Source organism: Eumetopias jubatus, unplaced genomic scaffold, assembly GCF_037043125.1.
Source record: "Eumetopias jubatus isolate StellerSeaLion01/CBP00866 unplaced genomic scaffold, mEumJub1_p1.0 scaffold_1, whole genome shotgun sequence".
NCBI lineage: Eukaryota > Metazoa > Chordata > Mammalia > Carnivora > Otariidae > Eumetopias > Eumetopias jubatus.
In genome coordinates this window covers 60,249,550-60,266,604 of record NW_028274807.1, presented here as the reverse complement: position 1 = coordinate 60,266,604, position 17,055 = coordinate 60,249,550, and the positions used below count along the sequence as shown (strand labels likewise).

General features: G+C 37.1%; 1 non-coding gene across 1 annotated transcript in view; it reads left to right on the top strand.

The window, feature by feature from the left end:
- Positions 1-1,964: 1,964 nt before the first annotated feature.
- LOC114214759 (uncharacterized) overlaps positions 1,965-17,055 on the top strand; it is a 720,582-nt gene continuing 705,491 nt past the window's right edge. The window contains exon 1 of the transcript XR_015768493.1: positions 1,965-3,842. This is a non-coding gene — a transcript (uncharacterized LOC114214759). The remainder of the gene's footprint in view (positions 3,843-17,055) is intronic.

Below are 17,055 nucleotides of genomic sequence, written 5' to 3'. Positions count from 1 at the left end.
TTTTTCTTTAATGCATGCTCTATGTCCCAACTAAGTCTAAGATAAAATTCAGGGATCTTAACATCAAATGCATGTTCAAACTTCAAATACAGTAAATTCTTTGTATCCATGGTATTTTTCATAAAGTCCCTTAATTTGGACTAAATTATTATGAGTTCCCTAAAAGGTGCAACTTATTTTCACAGAAAAAAAATTTTTTCCCTTTGTATAGTGAAAGGTAATCCCACCCACCCCCCCACCCCCGCCCCATCTTACCAACCTTTTTAGGAATCCTTCCTGAGCATCTTGCTGGCCTTGAGCCTCATTTTTTCCCCAATGCCTAAGTATTGGACTAACACTTGGTAAGAATTTGGCTCTGGGGAGTGCTATGTTGAGTGACAAATGGATGAGGATGAAGGTTTTATTGAAGCATCTGAACCGCATTTAATTTTCCGTGTTGCTTTATTTGTTCCTTCTGGCCCTCAGGATATTGAATTTTGTGGGCTCCGGTTGTGTCGTTGGTACTTCAGGCGTTTAGTAATAAGAAACATAATCTGTTTTTCCCGTTAGGATAATATCCTCATTTTTATTAAGGGCGCCTTACTACGAACTGTTTCACACAGTGTTTTTCTAAACCTCCTGAACGGACCAATTTTCCCTTTTGAGCCCTGGTGTTGCTTCGGCGGCCTCTGACCTCCGGACTTGGCAACCTGCAGCCTACCCCGCAGGAATCAAGCCTGATCCAGTGTGGCCTTGCGCGCCACCGCCTCGCCAGACCCTCGCTCCCGCTTTCCTCCCACCGTCCTAGATGCAGCTTCCATCCTGCTGCCTCAGCTGTCTGCGACAGCGACACCCCCTCCTCCCCTCCGCGGCTCCCCCCGCCAGCTCGCCGCGCCAGACAGCGGGTAACCGCCGCCTCCGCTGGGGCATCCCGGCTCCACAGGCCTAGCGCGCTCCAGACACCTGCCTCTCACTGGCCACCGAAGCTGCCCCTCAGCCCGCAGCCCCCTCGGTAATTGGCCCTAGGCCGTCCCTCGTCATCCTCGGCCTCGCCGCGAGTCCCGCCTCCGTCGCCGGGTCATTTAAGTTTATCACAAATAAATAAATAAAGGAGGAAATAGAAATGCGTAGAAAGTAAAAGCAGTCGGGAGGGGGCGGGGGTGGGGAAGAAAAGAGGAGGAGGAGCGGAGGAGTAGACAACCAAACTTGATCGTGTCGGTGCTGACCAATCATGGCTCACTCCAATCCGGTCTGACGGGCTCTCTCAACCAATAGCCTTCTATCTTTCGGATCACTGAACAACGAGATACGATTGACCTCTCCAGAGTGGGCGAAGGTGCGGCAGAGGTGGGGGAGTGGGAAGACTGTCGACCAATCGCCTCTTAACAATTCTCTGAGCGAAGTTTCCGTTCCCCAATGGGGGCTTGAGATAGCGGATTGGGCCTTTTCTAGCCCAATCGAAGGTGGTAGAGATGAGGAAAGAAGCAGATTGGGGCGGGGACAGGAGAGAGGAGGAGGAAGAGTGCATTTTGTTTATGGGCGGCAACCTCACGAGGGGCGTCCCACTCTTATTGGCTCACTGAAGTCAAGAGTGGCATAAGAACAACCCAATAACGGAAAGCGATAGAGGGTTCGCGGTGCGAGGCACCCAATGTGGGCCTTCTGCCGAAGAAGTAGGGGCGGGGGGAAGTTTAGGAGTTGAGGAAAGAAGATTAAAGAGCGCGAGGAGGTAACCCCAAAAACTCTAATTTGTTGTGGGGAGGGAGGGAGGGGTGTGTGCGTGCGAGAAGGATGAGGCGTATGCGAGGCACTGGAGTTGGGGGCCACGGGACGGGAAAGGAGGGGACTGGGGTGGGGTTGAGGGAGCGAGTTAGAGTGGCGAGCCCGCGGGCCGCTGGCTGGCCGAGCGCGCGCGCCCCCGCGCCCCGCCCCGCCCGCGCCCCTTCCCCCCGGGCGCCCCTCCTCGCGCCGGGCGGCGGCTGCGGCCTCGCACGACCCCGGGGAGGGAGGGAGCTCGGGAGGGTCCCGGGTCCCTGGAGGGGGCGGGCCGTCCCGCAGCTGGAAACGTATCTTCTGCCTTCTTTTCTCTACTCCCTGCGCCTGGAGTTGCCGCTTCCAAGAAGAGGAGCTGAGGGGGACTAGCCGGGGCTCAGGAGCTGCTAGAGGCGCCGGCTTGCCTTCCGCCCCCTCCCTCCTCGCCCTCCCCCGCTTGCCGTGGCTCTCGCGGTCTCTGGAGCGTCTTCAGAGAACGGGGGGGGGGGCGGGAGGTGTCCTGGCCCCAGAGCCGCTGGACGCCCCTCCAGACACCGAAGCGACCGGCCCCCGCCCGCTTCGCTGCTGCGACTCTAGAGGAGGGGGCTTGGGAAGGGAAGACACAGCTTTCCTTCTTTCCTCCTTTGGGCCCCTTTGGAAACATTAAAAAATGTTTAAGCTTTTCGATAGCTAAGATAGAATGGTTGGAAGCTTTTTGAAAGTTTAAAAGAAACGCACTCTCCTACATTGTTTAATGTATTACTACTGTTTGTGTGGCTTTCTGGTCCTCTTCCACCAACCACTCCACGGCCCCCCGCACTCCCTCTTCCCCGCCCCCTCCCCGCACCACTCCCCCCGCAGCTGTTACCCTTTTTGAGGATGCTGAAGAGGCAGGAGGCAGGGATTTTCTAAAAGTTCTATTGATAAACACACTTGCACAAACATATGCTAGGCACACGCATAAACTATAAACATTAGCGAAAAACACAATATGGCGTACAGCTACACTACCTAGTGCGGTAATCCGCTGATCTCAACACTGAACCCAGTTGAATGAGGTCACTAGCAGGATGACAGTTCTTGAATAAAAATCTCAATGAAACAGGAAGTAATTTTGGAAGCCTGTGGGTTAAATAACACCTTCAGAATCAGCATTGGCCTAAGCTAAATTGAGCACGTTAACTTTTAAGACGTGTGAAACTTGTCTTCACTACTTCTAGCCATTAAAAATACCAACATGAACCTAAAGGCGAGAGTTTTTCACTGCGTGGTCCTGTGTTAAGTTTCAGCTAATAAAATTAGCAGAGGCCACTTATCCCCCCATGTTTTCAAGCCAGTTCTATCCTAAAGTTACTATCGGAACTTGTTGCTATCGAAAGTTTTAAAACAAATTGTAACGACCATTTTGTTAATAAATTCCATAGCTGTAAACACTACATTTAAATGATAAGCAGTAACGTTAGCAAATTCAGTTCATAAAAGGTTTACCTTCTTACTTCTTGCTCCTAATCCCAGATACTATTTGCTGTCACATGAGAATAGTTAAACTATACCCTCCACTGCCCCTCATATAAGTTTGACCAGTCCAGATTTGGGTACTTTGTGCATTTCAGCTTTACATGTAGGTATTTCTATATTTCTAGGAAAAGAAAAAAAAAACAATTTACATTGATTTTTCAAGTCTTTACTCTTCTTCTTAATCAGAATGTATCAAAGTTGATGCACAAATAGTGCATGGTGATACCACTGTGCCCTCTTGGGAATGGTCTTTCTCAAAAAAGCTTTTGGAATTGCCCTTGAAGAATTGCGGATGTTACTCATTGTTCAGTGCTCAAGGTTTAATTCCTAAGATTGTGGTTGTGATTTCCATTGAGCTCAATTTTGAAGGGATTTAGGCTTAAGAATATATGGTGCTCAAGTAAACAGGTGAGAGGAAGAAGAAAAGTGAATTTTCTAGAAATATATTAGCTGCTCAGTGAGTCCAGCAGTTGGGTATTTTTGGTTTTGTGATTTCAGATCTCACAGACCAGTGGAATACATGCCTTTTGCATATGAAGATCAGGTGACAAGTTAACTGTGTACCAGTCTCCAAAGCAATACGCCCTTTCATGGTGAGGTCCCGATTTTAACAGACTAAAGAAAACAGTTTAAGATTAAAAAGTTGTCAAATTTTATCCATTTTTGGGAAGAAGTCTTTATGCTTATCTCTCTAGTTCAATTAAGATGCCAGTATTTTAAGATTACTACTACAGCAAGAAAATACAGAGATAGTTCATGTGTATACTCACTAGCTACTAAAAGACTATATGAGTTTAGAGAAAAGAAAAACTTCTGTGTGGAAGTTATAGTTCTGGGGGGTATGTTTAGAACTACTAGATGTGATGCCAGTTTACTATGTAGTTAGTTCAGAAAGTTTTAGTGACCCACGGATATCCAACTAATCTTGTCAAATTAATATGAATTTGACTACTTGGTATAGGAATAAAAATCTAAGGAAAAAGCCATTTTAAATGAATTATTTTTATCTCAGTAGTGAAGATCTGAAGAGGAATTTCTAACCAATTGGACTTCCCAGAAAAAAAGGCTTGACTGAATAATTAGGTCAATTTAGAAGAGCAATAAAAGATACAACTTAGTTACTGTAAAAGATCTAAAATTTATGAGTGAATTATAAATTATTTCAAATATTTTAGAATGAGTGACAAAGAGAGACTTCCTTAAAACATTTGGAATACAGAAGTGGAGCTTGATGGGCTCTGCTTTGTTATCTGAAATAATCATGCTTTTCTGAAATGGATGTTTAAATTCATGAAATTGTTCTAGACACTTGGGATGTAACAGTGAACAAGGGATAAAATAACCTGCCTTTGTGGAGTTTATGTTCTAATGTCACGTATAGTTTGCATACTTCAGATTGCTAGGAGAAAAGATTTTTGTATAAAATTTTAAAACCTAGCAGTTTTTTTCATTTTAGAGAGTACAATTTGAAAGAATTTACAGAAGTTTGAGGAGGAGCGGGGAGGTGTTTACTAATTGCCAATGATAAGAAAGGAAGAGCTAACTTTATTTATACCCCTTGTTATTGTCATGAAACATTCTCCATACATTTCAGTAGGTCTTTTTAACTGATAGGTTTTATTTTTTTTTCATAATTTTAAGCATGCCTTTGAAATAAATAAAATGTTACTTTATATTAAAAAAAAATCTGTGTCTTGGAATTTACTGTAAAATTCCGATGGAGCTTTTTGTCTTGTTAGCAAATTGTGGTAAAACGTAAGCTAGAATATCTTAATTTTTTAGTAAGAATTTGTTTTAGGAGTATGTCTGAAAAATTAAGTGCCTAAATCTTTTTCAGTTGTGGTTTTTTTCAAGAGAAGATGGAAATTTGTTGTAATTAATTTATAGGTGACATTAAAGAGAAAAAGAGAGAGGCCTGCAAAAAATGCTTTTGTTATTTAAACCTTTCTTTCAAACTACAAAAGCATTTGATTGGCACTTCTCTGATTTAATAGACCATTTGTAATGCAAGAGGAACATTACAGAAGATTTTAGCATTACTTTAATCATTCAGTCTGTAGGTGTAAAAATCCTAGGTTTCTAACAGAAGGAAACTTGGTACTTGGTTAACGGAGTATATGATTCAACGCTGAGTTTGTTGCTTTAAGTAGTGGGTGTCTCACCTTTCCAAAACCTAGTTCATAGTTCTCAAATAACAAGTTCTGATTTTCGTTATTTTTCTGTGTCACAGTGAGTCTTAATTTGTTAGCCAAATTGGTGTTCAGTTCTGAAGTAGGATAACTTTTTTTTTTTTTAACACACAATTCTCCCACCGCCAGTCCTCCCATCCCCTGCTGCGAAGGGTTTGAATTTCTATACTTACATTAGATCTCTATTTATGCTAATTTGTAGCATAATCACCTCTTCCAGAAAGGGTACTGTATTAATGCACTTTAGAGAACAGTCGAGGTTGCTTCTGGCTATTTGTATACAGACCTGCCAGCGTCTGAAAGCTATAAATAGGAAGATTTAGGAAGAAAAGCAGAGACTATAACAAATGGAATATATTGTCTTAGATGAAATCTTTTTTTAAACAGCAAAGTGGAAGAATGGTTGCTAGAATGTTAAAAACGAAGAGCTTTTCCTAATTCTAATGGGTGATTAATGTGTGTATATGTGTATGTGAGTATACATTTTTATATGAGCATTTTTGAATAAAGACATATTTCAGTATTGGATAAATAATTTCAGTCCTGCCTTGTGGTCCTTAACATGTTCCCAGGTGATTTTGTTTAGCTCACTGTTCCTTACCAGAACTTTGCTCTAAGCAACATAGAAACATAAGCTAATTAAATCTTTGTAAATTTTGTAATAATTTTGGATTAAAAGTTATTGGAAGTTTTTTTTTTTTTTGAAGTATGATTAGCAAGCAGCCCCTGAAATGAATGAAAACTAAAGTGAAGAGCTCTTAGAACCCTGTTTCCACATAAGACAGTTGAAACTTTGGAAAAGGGGTATTCATAGGGTAAAAGACAAATCTTGTTATCTGTCAGATTTTTATAGTAATAAAATAAGCAATAAAATAAAATGACTATTAATATTCATATTTTTAAGGTAAGTGTAAGTATGTGTACACTGCATTTTAAATAAAAATTTGGGGTGTTATTGGCTAGACACAGTCTTTTCTTTGCCAGAGATACTAGGCTGTGTGAAGGCTAACCATCTGTCAAGTGATAGAGACAAAGAAAGGTTTAATATACTAGTCTAAAATTTCTACAAACTTGTTTTGAATTGTATTGTCATTTTGTTTTAGCCTTCGTCCTCTGTGTTGAATATGTACTGGGTCAGTCACCCCACTTTGTTTTATGAACAAACTATTAAAGGTCTAGGTAAGGTTATCATCGCAGCTGATGTGATCCAGAGGCATGATAAAATATGTTTTGATTTTGCTTTCATGTGATGATCAAAAACTCACAAGTGGGCCACCCACTAGCAGTTGTACAAATGACTTCAAGCACACTTATTTTCACCCACCCATTCTGAATTTTGGGTGTCTTAACTCTTTTATATATTCAAGCCTTGTGTTTCAAACCCATTCCTGAGCTGTTTGGGGGTGGGGGTGGGGGGGATGTAGCAATAGGAATCCAGATTGCCTGTTTTAGGTACAATATGGTGTGATGTGAAATTGAAACAGCAGATTGGTGAGAAACTTAGTTTCAAACAAATATAAACTAGTTTGTTTAGTGAAGTCATACACAAAACAGTAGTCTTTATTGACAGGGCAGTGTTTTTTTCCATACCCTCCACATCATGAGGTTACGGTGGTTCTTTGGGCCAGCAGTCTATTTCCGAAGCATCATATAGGAAAAAGAAGCCCTAATGTTGCTGATTGTAATGATATACTTAAATATAGCAGACCGAGGAATTATTTATAGCAGTGCTAATTATATCAATAAAAATAGCAATATTAATACTGTGAGTGTCAAAATCCATTCTTGACAGTATGAGGTAAATGGAACTATAGTCAAACAAAGCAGCCAGCCTGTTTCTACTGTCAGCTCATGAATATGCACTTCAGGAAAAATATACACAATTGGTTTACTGATTTAATCTCTTTTTCAATTACTTTTGACTTTTTAAATTATTTCTAATTCAGACAATATTAAAAAGATTTAGATTTTTAGTTTTGAAATTCTTGGTACCATTTTCTTACTGTCTGTCATTAGTAAGTTTCTAGAGGCTTATGTATTCATAGTTAAGTACTTTATAATTAATTATCAGAAATTAATTTTATATGTATCCCCATTTTTGGAACACAGATTACCATTGCACTGGGAAATTGGAAGAACCTCTAACAATTTACAAAACCAAACAATACAAAACAAAACCTACGACTACCATACATGCACACACAACTAATAAATCTCTGGCTTTATTTAGACATTAAAAAATATCCGTTTCCATGTTTCTGATTTAAGGAAAAGCATAAATTTTATTTGTAGTTTTCATTACTTCCCATCAGTTTTTACAATTTTATGTTATTTAAAACTTATCTTCCTAGGAATACAAAATCATGTAAGTAGAAGTTCCAGGCTGGGCATGTCATATAATCTGAATCTCTGCCTTCTTCATCTTCAGGGTCTCTTTCAGCTCTGATAATTTGAGTATGTTTCTTTTGACACTTGGATCCTTATTTTAGCTTTAGGTAACATGACTGGAAGTGATATGTAAGGCACTGGAAAAGATCATATGTAAAATATTTGACTTTGCTTTTTGCTTTTAGTCCTTGATACAAGTTTCATTTTAGTGATACTTGCTTTCAAATATAGCATATCTGTACAAGTATAGATACATAAAAATTAAGTACTTATAATCTTTTGTAGTTCATAACTGTAATAAACTTACTATTTTTCATAAATTTTTCACGAACTCATTTTCACTCATGAAGATATGTTGCTAACAGAATTTATAAACAGGATTCCTTGCATTTTATTCCACGTGAGTTGCATAACTGGAGAAAGTGGGTAATAAGAGAATGGATTAACTCAGTCATTTTCTAATTCTATAAAATAGAGAAATAGATCTATTCTTCAAAGAAAAAAGGTAAACTTGGTTTTTGTGCTTCTCCAAGCAAAAAATATACTCTGAGTAATCAGGAGCCATTATCATTTTTAACTACTGCATTTGATTTTTGATCCTACATTCTACCTATCCAGGTATAGATTTACATAGAAAGGATGCAAGGGAGACAAAGTTGACTCTTATTTGATGAAGAAAAGTGGAAAGAATCTGTGTTAGAAAAGACCTTGCAAATACTGTGATATCATATATAGAAACAAACAGCCATATGCAATTCATATGTACCTACTTGTAGGTACTTATTTAATGATAACCTCAAAGTTTTCATTTAAAATTTCACTCTCAGTTTGTTTTTAACTGACTCACATTTCTTTTGCTCGTATGAATGGTAGCGAGAGGCTCACAAACATCACATACTTTACCTATTCACAAATGAAAACAGCAGCTGGAGAAAGCTATACAATTCCTGGATCCTTCCTCTTACCTATACCCACCCATAGCTGTAGATATTCTGGTACTAATTACAAACATTTTATAAATCTCCTCAGAGGCAGAATACATGTAAACTGTCCAATATAGTAGGTAATGCCAAACTATTCTGGCCTACCAACTATCCAGCCAATAGGGAGAAATGGCAAGAAAATTAAGATTCACCATAGGGCACAAAAGGTGATATGAGTGCTTCAATGAATTTAAATAGGGGAGAAAATATTCTAAGGGATATTTAGAAGGTAAGCTGATTTTAGACTATTACTTAACTGAAACCCAGCACATATATTGAGGAATTAATGTAAACGCTACTCTAAAGGCACTGTGCCAAAAGATTAGCAAAATTATTGGTGGGAAACATAGTGAAAATGAAATAAAATATATCTGTTCTTGTACTAAAACAATAATAACAACAGCAGCCAACATTTATTGAGCGCTTACTCTGTACCAGTAATTGGTTATAGCTGCATATTCTCCCATTAATTCCATAATCCTACGAGGTACGTACTTTTATTATGGCATTTTTAAAGATAAGTAAGCTGAGCTCAGAAAAGTTAAGTAACTTGTTCAAAGTCACACAGTTAATATATAACAGCTGCAGATTCAAACTCAAGTCAACTCTAGATAACCTAAATTCTTAAACACCACCTCACCATGACTCTATTCTGGGACCGTTTTCACTCAATGTTTGCCCAGATTAGTACTGGTAATTTTATTTCAAGAAAGGCATAGTGGATTTGGAGAAGGCTTCAGAGAAGGGCACAAGGTTAAAGAGCTATAAGTGGGAGGAATGGTTGCTATGGTAGAGTCTGTTTTTAAATATAATTCTCCAGTCTAGAATTATAAATGCTGAGAGGGAATTTGTCTAAAGGTTTTACAATGGATGGACTGGACTGGGTAGATGCTGCCTGATTTGGTTCTGTGGACAGTGGTGGAGCTGGGTAACATGTTAAAGGAGGCTGAGGAAATCTTGAGTAGGAGCAGGTCAAAGGAAGCATTAGATACTGGGAATTCTGGAAGGTAGAGGTCAAAAAGGAGAACTAAATCTAAGCAGATATTGAGTAACCAAAAACATACAGAAAAGAAGGATGAGGCAGAACAGAAACAATATCTTCAAAAGTGGACAGATTCTACTGACTTTGGAAGGCCCTTATGTATATTGTTTGTCCCCTTATGTTTGTTTCAGAAACCAACAGCTGGCTTAAATAGGGGCCATTCAGAGTTTGGGATACAAAGATTGCCCTGGTTTTGGCACACACAGAAAAACATGGTCGCCAGTAACAAGAATTAGGCAGTAAGTTTAGGTCTGTTACAAAGAAATGCAGTTAAACACAGAAACCTGTATGGTAAACCTGAGAATAGCTGTCATTTACTGAGTAGCTAGTGTGTGCCACTCAATTCTGAAATCACTGTTTCCAGGGACATTATTTGCTGCCTGCTGTCCAGTTTTCAAATATAAGAAGGCACCTGTTAGCTTTTCTAAGAATGTGAATGATGAAATAACTTATACTGTAATTTTATTTCATTTCATTATGTAACTTGGCTTTTGATCTCCTCCTTTCCGCAGTATTGGAGTTTTAAACAGGCTCCACAAGACTTAGGTGGAATAGAGTCTAGACTTCTCTTACGTTACTGTAACTTTTCCTTAATTTGTCACTGTACTGAAAGAAAGGTTCAGTTTTATTTGATAGGATAAGTGCATTTCTGTCAGAGTAATAGGCTCAAATGATTAGCCCCGGTAAAGTTAGCATACATGAGTTTGGATTATATTTAGTATAGTCAACATGAGCCAGTGAAAAAGGAATTATAGCAACTTTTAAAGTGAATTTTTGTTACTTCAAATAATTTTAAAGACATCAAACCAATTACAAACAGCTATGTATGCCAAGCCCTTTGTCTACAAGGTACTAGAGACTTCAAAAGTTTTTAAGAGATAAGTATTCATTGTTGAGCTATATTATATGAGTTGGGTCATTGGAATGAAAACAAAGAATAATGAAAGTGCTCTACCACTACTTATATGTCTTTATTGTTCCTTATGACAATATCTGCTCTTTTCTTCAGACTCTTCAGTGCACTAGGAAATATAGTATAATAATCATGTTGTATTTTTTAAATGTATACATCACTAAGAAAAATATACTGTGAAGGTAGAAAGATAATACTCAGTTTATGCATGACACTTTTCCCCTTCAGGTTCATTGTCATGGGTACTCTTGTTCTTCTGGCATCTTTTGGTACCTAATCTTTTTAACAATTATGTTGTTTGCATATCTTTTTAACAGTTATGTTGTTTGCATATATATATATGCATATGTATATACATACATACATATATACATACATAAAACCCTTAGAGAAATACCTTTGAAAACTCATGCTCTCAATAATCTTTCTTGTTCTAGTAAAGGTTTGAGAACAAGGCAATACTGTATTGAAATGGGTGATTTGAGCTGACAAATAGTATGGGAAAAAATGAACAGGATTCCAGGCTCTTCTGATTCAGATATTCTACATTACATTCTCAACATTTGTCATAAAACGAATTTCCAAAGTGTATAAAAGCCAAAAATAAATGGTTGTTGCTTTTCTATAATTTCATGTTATGCATAATACCTCTGTTTCTCTTATTTGCATAATGATGAGTTTTATTATGCAAAAATGGGTACATCCAGTATACAGTAAATTTCAGTTTCATGTTTTATATGCAGTTTAACTCATGACTGAAATTCTTTGATACTCATCACTCAGGAAAGGTAGCATTTAGAATTATACTACACTGAACTGCGCTTCTTTAAGGGCAAGTACCATGTTTTATTCATCTTTAAAGCCCTAGTGCTGAATATAGTACCTGGTACACTGGAGCGATTCAATGTTGATCAGACTCTTTTGTAGCTGTCCTAGGAAGATTACTTGGATCCTTGCTTACCAGGTTATCTATTCCCTTTTTTTCTGTTGACCAGTTCAAATTTAACATTGTTACAATTGTTATTACCTATTATAGGCTTTCTCTGTACTTTTCTAAGACCCAAACATTTTATACATGCTCATGATCTTTCATTCTTTTACTTAATGAAATTCTGTCATGGCAGAAGTTTCAATATAAAATTATATTTACTGTGTTTCAGAAAAGAAATATATCAGATATCACCCATCAATGGTAAGGCAAATCTACTACAATCAATTCAGGATATTGTGTTGAATAGAATACACAGAATTACATTACCTAGTGATTCAAGGATGAAACCCAAATTTCATATCCTATATGATTCCTATCTGGATAGTAGGACAAATAGCCCACAGTATTTTTTGCTGGCAATTGAGATTTTGAACATTTTATATGAGCTTCTTAATTCTTAAAAAAATGTTCATAAAAGTTCATGCAATTAAAAAATAGAGTCTTAGCTTATTTTACCTTATTATCTAAGTTGTTAGAAGTCTAGTCCAGAGAAACACTTTAATGTTAGGTGATATCATTAGCTCTTCTAGAAAGCAAAAAGATTATTGGGCTGTGAACAATGGTAATGGTAATGTGATGTAAACCACCATGCAGCTTGCACGTTTAATTCCTATGTAACACTGACATGCTTTTTCATATTTATAAGACTTGCTAGTTGGATTTTGGGAAACTTAACATGATTGGGCAAAGTCATAATTTGTCTTCCTGCTAATGGAAACTACAACACATTGATTTGAAGTTGTTTCTAAAACAAAAGATAATTATGTCCTGAAATAATTAAAGCTGGGATTGCATTAAAGCTTACTTCAAGTGATTAATAGCTGTAGTATATTTTGGGATCTGTATCTAAAAGCATAAAGAGAACACATTGTCATTTTTATATATTTGGGAATATGCTTTCTGAGGAAAAGTATTGATTCTTGATAATCATTGTAATGAAGTCCCAAACACACCCCAGATCCACATACCTCCCTTCCTATAATATTTTTAAAATTAAGGATTCTGAAAACAAAGTAACCTACGCATATGGCTATTTTCCCCTTCACTTCCAAACGTGACTGCCTTTCTGAATACAATTGCCATGACACCTCAAGCAGAGACACTGCTTTGAAACTTCTACTTTACTTGGGCAAACAACTAGAGAACAGTACTGGAGTTCAGAGATAAAGATCAAAAAACAGTAGACATCGAGAAGAAGAGCTTGGGCTTCAGAGATGTGTGAACCACTAGGGGAAAATATCAGTATTTCTCATTTAAGTATCTAAGTCTCCCCAAATGACTAATAAGCCAAAGTTCCTAAATGTGCTGGCTGAGTTTTCTCTGTCCATGAGACTGAAAAGAAATAGCTATGACAACAAAGATCTTCCTCCTCATGCCTTGGCAGGGAACTGACAGATTCTACCTTTGCATTTCACTGAGTGTGTCTGCCGTTGAGGATGCTACAACAACCAGAACTGAGCTTCAGTGAGCTATCAGTGAAAAATAACAATCCACTTAAGGGGACCTAGTAGTGAAGGAGCCAGGAAGATCAGGTAGGAAAATGAGAGTGCATACTCCAGGCAACTAGTGCTATTGGCAAAAGTAAGTGCAACCTGAATTTGGAAAAAAAAAGCATTTATGGGAATTCAAATTCAGAACAAAAAGAATTTCAAATACTAATTAAAAAAACATCTCAATTGAACAACTCAGTGGAAAAATTGAAGGACAACGTGATCACTGTTGAAATATGAATTAGTGAACTGAAAGACCAAGTGCAAGAAATATATCAAAGCATAGAACAGAAGTAAAATGTGATGAAAATCTTGAATAAAAAGGATGAGTCTTTGAGGTCAGATCGGAAGTCAAAATGTGAATAATAGGAATTATAGAGGGAGAGTTAAGAATAGATGGAGGAGAAGTAAATGATAGAAGAAAATTTCTCTGAGATAAAGATCAGAGTCTGGATTGAAAGGGTTTACTGATTTATTTATTTATTATTATTTTTTAAAGATTTTATTTATTTATTTGACAGAGACAGCAAGAGCAGGAACACAAGCAGGGGGAGTGGGAGAGGGAGAAGCAGGCTTCCCGCTGAGCAGGGAGCCCGATGTGGGACTCGATCCCAGGACCCTGGGATCATGACCTGAGTCGAAGGCAGACGCTTAACAACTGAGCCACCCAGGTGCCTGGGTTTACTGATTTATGATCTTGATTGAAAGAAAAGACACACATAGGGATATCCTTGATAAAAGTTCTGAACTCTAACAACAAATTGAACTATCTTATAAGCTCTCAATAGAAAGAACAAGTTTCTATAAAGGGGAAAAATAGAAAAGTGTCATAGAACTTCTTATCTGCAACATAGCAAGTTAGAAGATAGTGAAATGACATCTACAGACTACAAAGGAAAAATGACTACAATCCAAGAATCAACATCCCGAAAGTTACCATTTGCTAGTGAAGGTGAAAGAAATACATTTAGGGATAATCAAGAACTCAGAACATATAATTACTATACCCCATCTGAAAAAATGCCTCAGAATAGATTATAAGAAAACAACAAATGAACCAGAACAAAGACTTCAAGATGAACAAGATGAAGAAGAAAGAAATATAGTGGTGAATAATAAGCATTTTAATGTTATTGTGTGTGTGTGTGTGTGTGTGTGTGTGCACGCACGCATATAATTTCATTTAAGAGATAAAGATAGGGGCACCTGACTGGGTCAGTTAGTAGCATGTGACTCCTGATCTCAGGGTCATGAGTCCAAGCCCCATGTTGGGCATAGAGATTAAGTAATATTAAAAATAAAAACTATTTTAAAAAAGTGATATAGATGACTTGTAAATATGTAATAAAATATAACTTCAGACTTTTGAAATAAAAAGATCAAATTTCTGTAAAGAAACTTCTTCAAGTACTAAACTGTCTCATGAAAACTTAGTTGGGGGTGCCTGGGTGGCTCAGTCGGTTAAGCGTCTGCTTAGGCTCAGATTATGATCTCAGGGTCTTGGGATGGAGCCCTGTGTCAGGCTCCCTGCTTAATGGGGGAGCCTGCTTCTCCCCCCTCCCCCCTCCCCCCCGCTCATGCTCTCTCTCTCATTTCAAATAAATACAATCTTAACAAAACAAAACTTAGTTGATGGAGGGGATGGGCAGGAGGAAAGTAAAAGAGGAGGAAAATTAATAGTGGAGATAAGAGACAGAAGGATGAGAAGTGGGAGGAAAGTGAATGTATCCTAAAGATCTCATCTATTTAGGAGGAAAGGAAAAGGGGATAAAATCTCATGGTGGGGGAAAAATGTGTTCATTAGAGCAGAAAAGGGAGGTAAAGAAGGGACTACAATAGTGCACCCTATAGAACCTCAGTATTAGCAAGGAGAAAATAGAAGCCAGAGCCACTTGATCAAATAAAAAAGTATGAAAAAGGTAACAAGGAAGCAATAATGTAAAATAAGAAAATACAAGTAATTAGAAGAGATAAAAAAATGCATCAGTTATGTTTAATGTAGATGGACAAAATACTCCTATTAAAGACAGATGTCAGAATGAGTTTAAAAACATAAACCACTCATTATATTACAGGAATAACACCTATGACAAAGTTAAAGAGAAAGCTTTGTAAAATGGTGGATGTAAAAGACATCAGGCCAATTCAAACAAAAGGAAAATAGGAAAAAAAGTGACAGCATTGATACTAAAGAGATACTGTACTGATAAAAGGCACAGTTTATGAAGAAAATAACCCACATAAATCTATATACAGCAGGTTTATTTATAGTAAATAAGTACATAAAGCAACAACTACCGGAAAGGTCCAGACAGTTCTGTTAAATACATACAAATAATGACTAAGAGAAATGGAATATAATTCATAAAAATAACTTAATACATATGTAAAATTCGATGTTCTTTAAATATTTCTTTTGAACATCTCCGTTTAGGTACAAAGAAAACTTTGTGAATTTTAGAAAGATTTTACGAATACATTTTCTGATTATAAGCTAGTGTAAATAGAATTTAATTTAAAAGGTAACAAAAATTATTAACTACTTAGAAATTAAAAACTCCTACATAACCCTTGGTTAAAGAGGAAATCACTTGAAAAACAATGAAAAGGAGACTATTTTATGTAAAAATCTATGGAAAATAGCTAGAGGGGTAGTCAGAGGAAAGCTGATAGCCTTATCTGCCTTCATTATTAAGAAAGATAGAAAATAAAGGGGGCAATCTGCTAACTTTAAGAAATTATAATAATAAGATAGAAGAAGAGGGGGGGAAAAGAGGAAGTAGGAATTAATTTTTAAAAGATGAAATTAATGAAATGCAAAACAAAATATAACAAAATCAGTCTAAAAGCTGGTTCTTTGGAAAGACAAATACAATACATGAAGATGAAAAAACAAAAAAGAAAACGAGCCCAGCAATTCTTTAAAGCAGGAGATAATTGAAAGCATATGTTCACATAAAACTTGTGTTCACCTAAAGCAAATGTTCTTAACAGCTTTATTCATAGTAACCAAAAAGTAGAAGCAACTCAAATGTCCATCAACTGATGTATGTATGGATAAACAAAAATGTGGTGTGTCCATACAATAGAGTATTATTCAGCCATAAAAAGGAATGAATTATTGATTCATGTTACAACAGGAGGAACTTTAAAAACATTATGCTAAGTGGAAGAATCCAGTTATAAAAGGCCACATATTGCATGATTCCACTTATATGAAATGTCCAAAATAGGCAAATCCATAGCAACAGAAAGTAGATTAGTAGTTGCCAGGGCCTGGGGAAGGCAGGATAGGGAATGGCTGTTTAATGGGTATAGGATTAAGTTTTGTGGTGATGAAATATTCTGGAATCAGATAGTTGGTGATGTTTATACAACCTTGTGAATGTACTGAACAACCAAATTGTATACTTTAACATAGTTAAAATGGTGAAGTTTGTGTTATGTAAATTTTATCTCAATGATAATAAAGTTTATGGAAAAGAGAATGAGCAAAACTAGACACTAATTGGGAATGAGAAAGTAGATAAAACTGGAATATGAAAAGAATTTTAAAAGAAACCTAAATGCAACTGGCAATAAATTTGAAGCCTATAAGAACTGGAACATCTTTTTTAAAATGCAAATTATAAAATTGACCCAAGAAGAAATAGAAAATAGATACCTATTAGCATAGAAAAGATTAGAAAGATGACCAAATGTCACTTAAAGGAATAATTTTGATGTGTAATTTAAATTATTCTAGGTCATTGAAAAATATTGAAACCTCTCCTAATTTTACTTAAAACTTAACTGATAAGGATTGTACAG